Below are 11534 nucleotides of genomic sequence, written 5' to 3'. Positions count from 1 at the left end.
GACTGTGAGGAAGCAAAAGTGAGGAACGGAGAGAGAGAGAGACAGACAACGAAACTGAGATGGAGAAACAAGTCATTTGTATGATTGTGCTCTCTCTGTTGTGTAACGGTATTTCCTGTTGTGTAAATATATTTTCTGTTGTGTAAAGATGCACCCTGTTGTTGTGTAAAGGTTTTCCCTGTTATTGTTTTATTTTCTGTTGCTGACCGTCTCCTCACTGTGACCATTTGTCCTGGTTTTATTGTGGCCAAAATCACCATCTGGTGGTGGAGAGGAGACTCTGCAGGAAGGGGTTGACAAAGTGGGAGAGACTCGGCTGGTCCGTATTTGCAGTTTGTGTTCGTGTGAGGAAAAGTGATTTGTCACTGATTGATGTGTTCACTCAAAGGAAAAAGCTGATTGCAATCGAGCACATCTCGTTATTCTGGGGAAACACTTGATGTTTTGAAAGTGAACTGTTTGTGTTATTACCAAACATAAATAGCAGAGAATGGTTTCGATCCATCGACGTCTGGGTTATGAGCCCAGCACGCTTCCGCTGCGCCACTCTGCTAACTGCTGTTTTCACTTTTAGCTGCCTGTTAGTGAAATATGTTCATTTCCCCAATGTTTTTATCAAAATAGGATTGTGGTCGGATTTCTCAAGAATCCCGGACTCAGCAACACACGTGCTGACGGACTCACCCTCACTGCACAATGACACAAGGACACTGAGTAACAGCACCGACAATGAGGGAGACAGAGAAAGACACACAGAAAACCAGGAAGATATTATCAGGACCCAGAAAGGAACAGACAGAGAAAGACACACAGAAAATCAGGAAGAGATTATCAGGACCCAGAAGGGAACAGACAGAGAAAGACACACAGAAAACCAGAAAGAGATTATCAGGACCCAGAAGGGAACATATAAAGAAAGGTACTGAGCAAACCAGCAAGAGACAACGAAAGACTGATGATTTATGTAATTGTGCTCTCTGTTGTGTAAAGATTTTTCCTGCTGTGTAATATGTTCTCTGTTGTGTTGCTGTATTCGCTGTTGTGTGAAGATGTTCTCTGTTATTGTGTAAAATGGTTCCCTGTTGGGTAAAGATCTTCTCAGTTGTGTAAATATGATCCGTCTTGTGTAAAAGTGTTCCCGGTTGTTTAAATATGTTCCCTGCTCTGTAATGTAGAGCTGAGTCTGCACTAATGGAATTGCTACAGTATCTTCCAGTCTGATACTGTATGAGGGCTGGAATGTGATCCAAAGCACAGTCTATACAAATTAAATTGCTATTGTATCTTTTAGTTTCACAATCCGGGGGAGTTTTAAACTGAAATCTCAGTTTGTATCTCAGGTTATGCTATCTTTCAGATTCTCTCAATCTGATATCACACTTGAGATTTAGACTTAAGAAAGGATGTACTGGCATTGGAGGAGTTCAAAAGCGATTCACTCAGCTGATTCCTGAGATGAAGGGGTTGACTTATGAAGAACGGCGAAACAGGTTATTCATTAGTGTTTAGAAGAATGAGGGGTGATCTTTTTGAAACGTACAAGATTCTGAGGGGGCTTAACAGGGTGAAGAAGGGTCTCTGACCTGAAACATTAACTCTGCTTCGCTCTTCACAGATGCTGCCAGACCTGCTGAGTGTTTCCAGCATTTCTTGTTTTGATTAACAGGGTAGATGTTGAGAAGATGTTTCCACTAGTGGGGGAATCTCAAACTAGGCGACATAGTTACAGAATAAGGGGACACTCATTTAAAACTGAGATGCAAAGGAATTTCTTCTCTCAAAGGGTAGTGAATGTCTGGAATTCTCTATCCCAGACAGTATTGGAGGCTAAATCACTGAAAGTATTTAAAGAGGATGTAAATAGATTTTTGAAATATTGGAGAGTTGAGGTCCATGAAGAGCTGGCATGAAAGAGGAGTTGAGGTCTGGGGCAGATCAGCCATGATCTTACTGAATGGCAGGGCAGGCTTGAGGGGCCGAATGGCCTACTCCTGCTCCTATTTCTTCTGTTCTTATGTTATGTTATATCTAATGTATATGTCAGGATGCACTATGGGAATTAATACTAAAACTGATAAACTCATAATGTGTGTAAATATTGGGCTGATATTTAACTTGAATCTCAGAGTACATTATTGTAGTTAATTCTGTAAGTTTGAAAAGGGAACTCTGTTCCATAATGAAAACAAGAAATGCTGGAAATACTCAGCAGGTCAGGCAGCATCTGTACAGAGAGAAGCAAAGGAAACGTTTCAGGTCAATGACCTTTCAGATGCTGCCAGACCTTTTGAAAGTCCATGCACACCACATCAACAGCATTGCCCTCATCATCCCTCTCTGTTACCTCATCAAAAAGCTACAGCAGGACAGTTAAACATGATTTTCCCTTAAGATATCCATGCTGGCTTTCTTGAATTAACCCACATTTGTCCATGGGATTAGTAATTTTGTTCCGAATTATTCTTTCGAGAAATTTTCCCACCTCCAAAATTGAACTGACTGGGGAGTGAAATGAGGTGAGTTGCTCTAACAGAGAGCCAGCACGGGTTCGACAGGCTGAATGGCCTCCTTCTGTGCTGTAGCCATTCTATGATTGTATGATTCTAGCAACAACTGTTGGTGGAGAGGCAGTGATGCAGGAATAGGTTGACAGAAATGGGAAAGTCTGGGCTGATGTGTGTTCGGGTTTGTGAATAAAGGACATTTGGAAGCTGTGTTCCAAATTGAAGTGTTTCCTGGAAGGAAGAAGTTGATGTAAATAAAGAGTAAAACGTGTTAAGATGAAGCGTGGTGTGATTGTGGGCAGCAGTAAATATAGTGCTGGTGAATTATTTGTGTTAATAAACTTCCACTGCGCCCTCTGCTGCAGGCTGCTGTTTATATCCAGCTGTGTATTAGTGCTGTGTGTTAACGAGATAAATGTTTGTTTCAACGCTGTTTATAAAGCAATAGCATTGCACTCAAACAGTCCCAGACATAGCAACACACGTACAAAAGCAAAATACTGCAGATGCTGGAAATCTGAAACATAAACAGAAAATGCTTGAAATAATCAGCAGGTCTGGCAGCATCTGTGGAGAGAGAACAAAGTTAATGTGAGCTAAGGAAACAGACCAGAACTGTTAACTGTTTCTCTCTGCACAGATGCTGCCAGACCGACTGAGCATTTCCAGCATTTTCTGTTTTTATTCCAGCAACACAGGCGTTGGGAGGCTCAGCCTGGCTACACAATGTTACAAGGACGCTGAGTAACACCATCGACAACGGGACAGAGAGAAAAACACACAGAAAACCAAGAATAGACTGTGAGGAAGCAAAAGTGAGGGACAGAGAGAGAGGCAACGAGACTGAGATGGAGAAACAAGGCATTTGTATGATTGTGTTGTCCCTGTTATCTAAAGGTATTTCCTGTTGTGTAAATATGCTTTCTGTTGTGTAAAGATGTACCCTGTTGTTGTGTAATGGTTTTTCCTGTTATTGTTTTATTTTCTGTTCCTGACCGTCTCCTCACTGTGACCATTTGTCCTGGTTTTATTGTGGCCAACATCACCATTTGGTGGTGGAGAGGAGGCTCTGCAGGAAGGGGTTGACAAAGTGGGACAGACTCGGCTGGTCCGTGTTTGCAGCTTGTGTTCGTGTGAGCAAAAGTGATTTGTTACTGATTGATGTGTTCACTATAAAGAAGAAGCTGATTGCAATAGAGTGCCTTTGGAAGCATCTTGTTATTATGGAGAAATACTTGATGTTTTGAAAGTGAACTTTTTGTATTATTACCAAACATAAATAGCAGAGAATGGTTTCGATCCATTGATCTCTGAGTTATGGGCCCAGCAAACTTCCGCTGCACCACTCTGCTAACTACTCTTTTCAATTTCAGCTGCCCGTTAGTGAAATATGTTCATTCCCCAATGTTTTTCTAAAAATAGGATTGGAGTCGGATTTCTCAAGAATCCCGGACTCAGCAACACACGTGCTGACGGACTCACCCTCACTGCACAATGACACAAGGACACTGAGTAACAGCACCGACAATGAGGCAGGCAGAGAAAGACACACAGAAAACCAGGAAGATATTATCAGGACCCAGAAAGGAACAGACAGAGAAAGACACACAGAAAACCAGGAAGATATTATCAGGACTCAGAAATGAACAGACAGAGAAAGGTACTGAGCAAACCAGCAAGAGACAGCGAGATAAAAGCAAAATACTGCGGATGCTGGAAATCTGAAATAAAAACAAGAAATGCTGGAACCACTCAGCAGGTCTGGCAGCATCTGTGGAAAGAGAAGCAGAGTTAACATTTCGGGTCAGTGACCCTTCATCAAGGAGGCGAGGACAAATGGTATGGGAAGCAACAACTAATTTTTAGTAAAAAATGGGTGTAAGAATTGCTTCCATTAATGTGCGTAGCATTAAATCTACTACGCGATGTGTTTCAACCTTGGATTACCTTGCCAAGGTCAAAGCTGACCCACAGTTTCTGCAGGAGTGTGGAATACCACACCTCAGCAGCTACAGGCAGTGGTCGCGATGGTGGTCCGACGGGCCATCGATCTGGTCGGGGGGTAATGACTGCCGTTCCTCCGGCCTGGGTATTCTGCTGCGGGGAGGTAACTTCACCATCTCCGAAGTTAAGGAGGTGGTGGGCGGCCGCCTCCTCGTAGCAGACGTGATGTACAACAACGCTCCGCTCCGGTTGATCAACGTGTACGCCCCGGTACAACGCAGAGAGCGGCTGACCGTCTTCCAGCAGCTTCCACTGTTGCTGGCGACGTCCAGGCCGGTCATCCTAGGCGGTGACTTCAACTGCATCATCTGGAGATCTAAAATGGACCAGGGCGGGAGGGACACGATGTTCAAACCTCTGGACAAGGGCGGGAAAAATGTACCCAACATCGCCCTCATCCTGATGACCACCTTCGTGTGCAGCTGCACCAAGCTGTGTGTGGAGCCCCAGTACACAAATACCAAGTGTCACTATGTGCTGAGGTGTTGCGAAGGATGGGTCTGGTCACATTGCCGCGGATCGCTTCATCCAGTTGGACCATACCGTACCAGCTATCCTTCGTGGGAATGTTTCTGCGGGAAAACATCTTTGACCACCAATCCATCAGGCAGTGGTCTGCACGGAATGTCCTCAAGGCCCTACGGGAAAAGGAGATGGTGGATCCGGTCGGATGGTTCCCCGAGCAGACTGCCAAAGTCATTTGGCAGAATGCCTCATCACCAGAACTTTCAAACAAGCACCAAGATGTAGCTTGGCTGGTGGTAAGAAGAGCCCTTCCTGTCAGATCCTTCCTGCATGCCCGAAGTCTCGCCCCCTCCACACGCGGCCCTCGAGGTGGCTGCGGTGGGGAAGAGCCAGTTGCCCACCTCCTTCCAGAATGTGTCTTTGCAAAGCAGGTGTGGAAAGAGATGCAGTGGTTTTTGTCGAGGTTCATCCCAAGCAGCTCTGTAACTCAGGAGTCTGTGCTCTACGGGCTGTTCCCAGGGATGCACAACGAGATAAACATTAACTGCTGCTGGAGGACCATCAATTCGGTGATAGACACTCTTTGGTCTGCCCTAAACTTGCTGGTCTTCCAGCGCAAAGAGTTGTCCACGACCGAGTTTTGCAGACTGGCACATTCCAAGGTCCAGGGCTACGTGCTGAGGGACGCACTAATGCTTGGGGTAGCCACTGCAAAGGCTCAATGGGGAAAGACCACTGTGTAAGGTCCCCCCGCCATAGTGAACTGGGCAGCTGGACCCATTGGAAACCCCTCGTGCTGAAGACACCAGATATGGGTTTGCTGTAAAATGTCCATGTCAGGTAAAATGGAGTGGAAGGGTTGTGAGGCAACTCTCTCCTGTATTGAAGAAAACTGATTTCCTTTGCACTTTTTGGAATGTCAACTTGGTGCTGTTTTGAACTGTTGTATAATGCATTTTTTACAGATTTATATGAAGAAAGCATATTTTTAGGAATAAAATCCTGGGGATTCATATGCATAGTTCTTTGACGGTGGCAGGACACATTGAGAAATTAGTTAGCAAAGGATATGGGATCTTGGGCTTCATAAATAGAGGTACTGAGTACAAAAGTAGGGAAGTTATGCTGAACCTGTATAAATTTCTAGTTGGGCCACAACCAGAGAATTGCATTCAGTTCTAGTCAACACACGTTTGGAGGGATGTGAGTGTCCTTGAGAGGGTGGAGAAGATTTATCAGAATGGTTCCAGACATGAGGGATTTTAGCTGTAAGGTTAGGTTGGAGAAGCTGGGGTTGTTCTCCTTGGAGCAAAGGAGATTGAGGGGAGATTTGATAGACATGTACAAGATTATAATAAATATGACAGGTTTAGATAACTTACAGGGCAATGGGGATAGAGCGGGGGAATGGGACTGAATGGATTGATTTACATGGGCTTGATGGGCAAAATGACTTCCTGTACTGTAGTGACTCCAGGACTCAATGACTCTCTCTCCTTCTCTCTCTCTCTCTCTCTGTCTATCGCTTTACCTCTCTCTGCCTCTCTCTCTCTATCTGTCTTTAGCTGGTCCTCTAACTTTCTATCGCACTCTCTCTCTCTTTTTTTTTCACTCTCTCTCTCTCCATTACACACATATTTGTCAATCACATGTCAAAGAAGGAAGCGTAATGAAGGAATGGCTGCGCTCTTGAAAATGTTTCCAGCAGAATAGTTAAATGTTTAAAGTTTCTGTAGGGAGTTTGACCTGAGATGGTGAGACACAAGGATGTGAGGTTATTAAAGTCTTCACCAAATGTAATAGGGAATAATTTTCTTCACTGGTGAACCCAAAGGAACAAATATGGCACAAGAATGAGAGAAGTCAGAGGATTGAGAAACATCCAATGGTTCTTCACATATACAAGTCAGCAGACCCACAGAAAAACAGTAGGTTGGGAGTTCAGATCCAGTGATAGACTGGACAAATATCGAGCCAATGCTTTTTTCTTTATAAACCCAACATCTGTCCACTTGGCTATTGCACCTCGTCTCGATGTATCTGATAATACTGATACTATTTGTATTCCACAGTTGCTTTGAAATCACAGGCAATATAAATGGATTGGGAATGTCAATGGTCAGGAACCATTAATGGATTGGGAAAGTCAATGGACTGGAAAATATCAGTGGATTGGGAAATTCTATGGGCTGAGTTATATCAATGGATTGGGACAGTTCAGTACATTGTGAAACATCAATGGATTAGGAAACAGGAATTCAAGGGACAGATGGAGAAGGCTCGAGGAATCATGTGGCTACTCCTCATGTTCTTCCCAGTGTCGGGGATAAAGTGCAACATCACACTGATTTCCAGATGGCCGAAACAAATGCAACTGACATCTTTTGTGGAAACATCACATTTAAAGTGAGAAACTAATCAAAAGGCACGGACGGGGATTGAACCCGTGATCTGCAGTTTACAAGACTGACGCCTTACCACTTGGCCACCATGCCTTTGCTTAATGGACTCCTGACGCTCCAGAGGAGGATTTGTGATTCTTTTTCAATTTGGTTGAAACAGCATCGAGAAACATGCACAGAAATAAAGAGGGATTGTGGAATGGGGAACAGATCAGCCTCATTTACATCATCAGCATCATGAAATCTTCATTCAGACGTTCCATTCCCATCCTCAGCTTTTCTCACATCTGTACAATAATATAAGAGTGGACATTGGGTTGTTACTGGTCAGATTATATAAATAGACTATGTGCATCATCACAGGAAGTGATGTAATATAATCTGTACGGCACCTCATGGAGAGTTGTCGATGAAACCTTCAATGCAAGGTGTGTAGAGTAAACTCAGGTTATTTTAACCGTCAGATTCTTATAAATTCTGTACTAAGCCTTGACAGATATCAGAATATTATATGGGGGCCACAGTAAACCAAAGTGAAGATGGAGAAATCTTTGCCTGCACCTTTGAAAAGGTCACTGGACTGAACCAAGCCGAGGAGTGGCCGAGATGGTTCCAGAGGTTTGCAAGGTATCGTACTGCATCGGGTCTCGTGCAGAAGCCAGACATGGAGCAGGTCAGTACGCTATTGTCTGCAATGGACGGAGTGTGCAGGCAACATCCTCATGAAGAACAGAAGGCTACATGTGAAGAAGTTATTAAGGCACTCAAGACCTATTTTAATTGAGGAAAAAAATGTCATCGTGGAGCCAAAGTTAAAACGCTGCATTTGCTGACAACGCAACCACCAGGTGACGCTGTACTAGCACATGCGCAAATGCAGCCTCTTCCACTGAAACGTCACTGTCTGTGACATTCAGGCAGCTGCCAGGATTAAAGATGGAGCTACTCAATTTCTCACAGAAAACAACTTCGACCCAAAAATCCCCTCAAAGGTTGCCATCACCGCCTCCGTCCCACCCCAACAGTCCCCCGCTACCTCTTGCGCATTCGCCAGTTATATAGTACCAAGTCATCTTAATTCACCTAAAGTGAATTACATTAGGAGCAGTGACTGTCGTTTCATAAGCAAATATGGCACATACCTACACAATGGACATGTTTTGGTTGATACTCGGAGAACGTTGCGCTATTTGAAGTCTCATTAGAAGGACAGCACCTCTGACAGTGCTGCACACCCTCTGTAATTCAGTGAGGTTTCATAGAGTCAAAGAGTTATACAGCACAGAAACAGGCCCTTCGGCCATCATGTCCGTGCCGGCCATCAGGTACCTATCTATTCTAATTCCATTTTCCAGCACGTGGCCGTAGCCTTGTATTCTGTGGCGTTTTGAGTGCTCATCTAGATACTTCTTAAATGTTGTGAGGGTTCCTGCCTCCACCACTCCTTCAGGCAATGTGTTCCAGATTCCAACCACCCTCGAGGTGAAACATTTTTTCCTCAAATCCCCTCTAAACAGTGCCATCCCATTCTCCGGACGATCATTCCCCGCTTCCCCCCATCCCACTCTCTGACTGCTCACTCCCCGCTTCACCCACCACCACCCCCATCCTGCTCTCTGGCTGATCACACTCCAGGCCATGGGCTCTGCCGCTTCCCTCCTCTCAGCCACTCGCTCCAACATTGTCCCATCACCCCTCGAGGCTCGCCTTGCTTTATCGGGTGGTGCGGTGAAGAATGATCGAATGTTGGAGCGAATGGCCGAGAGGAGGGAAGCAGCATGGCTTCGAGCTAGTGTCTGGAGGGACGTGGGGGGGAAGCGGGGCGTGAGTGGACGGAGAGAGGGCAGTGCGGTGGTGGGGGGGGTAGCAAGCTGCCGGAGGGCGGGGGAGCGGGGTAGCGAGGAGCGGGCAGCGAGCGGCCATGAGTGAGTGGCTGAGAGGGGGTAGAGCGATTTCCTGCGCATGCGCCAGTTAGTCCTGGAAGACGTAGGCTGAGCATGCGCAGCATCTCAGAGCGCAGGAGACTGTTTGTGCATGTGCGAGCTTGCAGCGCTCTGATGACGTCGGCTGGCCGCTGCATTGTCAGGAATCACTTTGAATTTAATAAGCGTACAAAACAGAAAGGGGAGAGTATTCATTCATTTATCAATGACTTGTACAAACTCACGGAAGTTTGTGAATACGGCAACATAGGAGAAGAGCTGAATGGAGACAGGATTGTGTTCGGGGTATTGGACAACACCCTTTCAGATCATCTACCATCCAGGGCTGATCTCACATGAACGAAAGAGTTTCAATTGAGCAGACAAGCAGAGGTTAGAAAGTTTAACCAATCCATTGTCCAAGGGGACAGGGAGAGTCTCATCTCGAGAGTAGCAGACTCAATTGAATTTGTTCAGAAAACAAAAGGAAAAATTAGTGGTAAAAGACAAGAAAGACGGGAAGAGCATCTCGTGGTAGCTGCAACCAATTGCAGTAGGTGTGGCCGAGAGAGACACAAGTGGGAAAACTGCCTCGCCAAAGAAGCTGAGTGTTTTTCCTGCAGAAAGTTGGGACACTTTCAGTCAGTGTGTCTCAGTAAAATACCAGCACTGAATATAATTAAAGAGAAATCACCAGAGAGCAAAAACATTAATGAAGTACAGGATATCCAAAGTGTGAAAATACATTTTTTAGGTGAAATCCAGGAAATAAAGTGAGAGTTGCTGGACGACAGAAATTCTGAAATATTTTAAGATAGAGGTAGATAGATTCTTGATAAACAAGGGGGTGAAAGGTTATCGGGGGCAGGTGGGAATGTGGAGTTGAGGTTACAATCAGATCAGCCATGATCTTATTGAATGGTGGAGCAGGCTCGAGGGGCCGAGTGGTCTACTCCTGCTCCTAATTGGTATGTTTGTATGTAAGAAAACATGTTCCAGATACAATGAGAACTATCATTTGTTTGGAAATGGATTTGAACCCCCTTTTTTCAAAAGGTGATCGAGCTTTAATTTTTCTACAATTAACAGGCAAATCCTTGAGGAGTTGAGATTGACAGAAACAATGGGCTGGATTCTATAGAGCCCTCGACGTCGAGATCTGTGGTGGGGGTGGGGTGGGGGCCGCCTGAAGATGGCCCGGATGAGGCCCGCGACGAACCTCAACGCTGGCAGGGCCTGGCTCGATATTGCCGGCGACAGCGAGGCCTTGTGGGGGACCCCCACCGCTCGGCAACGGGACCACAAACCTGCATTAATTATTATCCCATCACTTCCTGATATCCCGCTGCGATCTTCAGCCCAGTGGCTGGCACTGCCGTGCCTTCGGAGCCCCATCCGGGCAAATGAGGTGCAACACGGGTGGGGAGGGGGGAGAAGGTAAGTTTCTCAGTGTGGGGGTGGGGGGACGGAGTCAAATTAATGTCATGGGTGTAGGGGATGGTGGGAAGGGTTATAGTTTACAGTTTGTGCAGTTTTGGGCGGAAGGTCAGATTGTAAAGGTAGGTTTTGGGAGGGAAGGGCAAATAATTAACTTAACTGTTATTGGGGGGATGGGAGAGAGGCAAAAGCAATGTATTTATTTCATTTCATTTAATCTTCCTTTAAGTATTTTCCAGTCGGACTAACAGCCCTTTAAAAATGGCTGACACTCCAGTACAGTACTAAGGCAGTGCTGCACTATCAGAAATGCTGTTTTTCAGGTGAGACAGAAAACTGAAGATCCCTCTGCCCTCTCAGGTGGATGTTAAAGGTACCATGGCACTATTTCAGAGAATAGAAGGGGAATTATTTCTGGGGTGCTGGTCATTGTTTAACCCTGAATCAACATCACTTAAAAACAGATTATCTCGTTTGTATCACATTGTTGTTTCTGGGAGCTTGCTGTGCGCACATTGGCCACCATGTTTCCTACATGACTACAGTGACTGCACTTGGAAAGTCCTTCATTGGCTGCAAAAGGCTTTGCAACGTCCTGTGGTTGTGAAATGCAAGTCTTGCTTTTTCCATTGTTATCAGTGTCATTGTGATCAAAAGAAAGGATTCGTGAGCACAAAATTTAAATCAATTTTGATTAAAATAATGTAAAAGCATCTATATTCTTGCACTGTACTTAATAATCTCCATCTTCCTATCCTTACAGAGTGCAATGTCATCGACCCTGAAATTGATTCCACAAT

At 45.1% G+C, this 11534-nt stretch overlaps 2 non-coding genes across 2 annotated transcripts; both read right to left on the bottom strand.

The window, feature by feature from the left end:
* Window positions 1–481: 481 nt before the first annotated feature.
* On the bottom strand, window positions 482–553 carry trnam-cau (transfer RNA methionine (anticodon CAU)). Its single transcript has one exon. It is a non-coding gene; the product is annotated as a tRNA-Met (tRNA).
* Window positions 554–7396: 6843 nt separating this feature from the next.
* trnat-ugu (transfer RNA threonine (anticodon UGU)) lies at window positions 7397–7468 on the bottom strand. The gene has a single exon. It is a non-coding gene; the product is annotated as a tRNA-Thr (tRNA).
* Between the last annotated feature and the right edge of the window lie 4066 nt (window positions 7469–11534).

This window comes from Heterodontus francisci, unplaced genomic scaffold (assembly GCF_036365525.1).
Source record: "Heterodontus francisci isolate sHetFra1 unplaced genomic scaffold, sHetFra1.hap1 HAP1_SCAFFOLD_43, whole genome shotgun sequence".
In the NCBI taxonomy this organism is placed as follows: domain Eukaryota; kingdom Metazoa; phylum Chordata; class Chondrichthyes; order Heterodontiformes; family Heterodontidae; genus Heterodontus; species Heterodontus francisci.
This window is presented reverse-complemented; position numbering and strand designations above follow the sequence as displayed.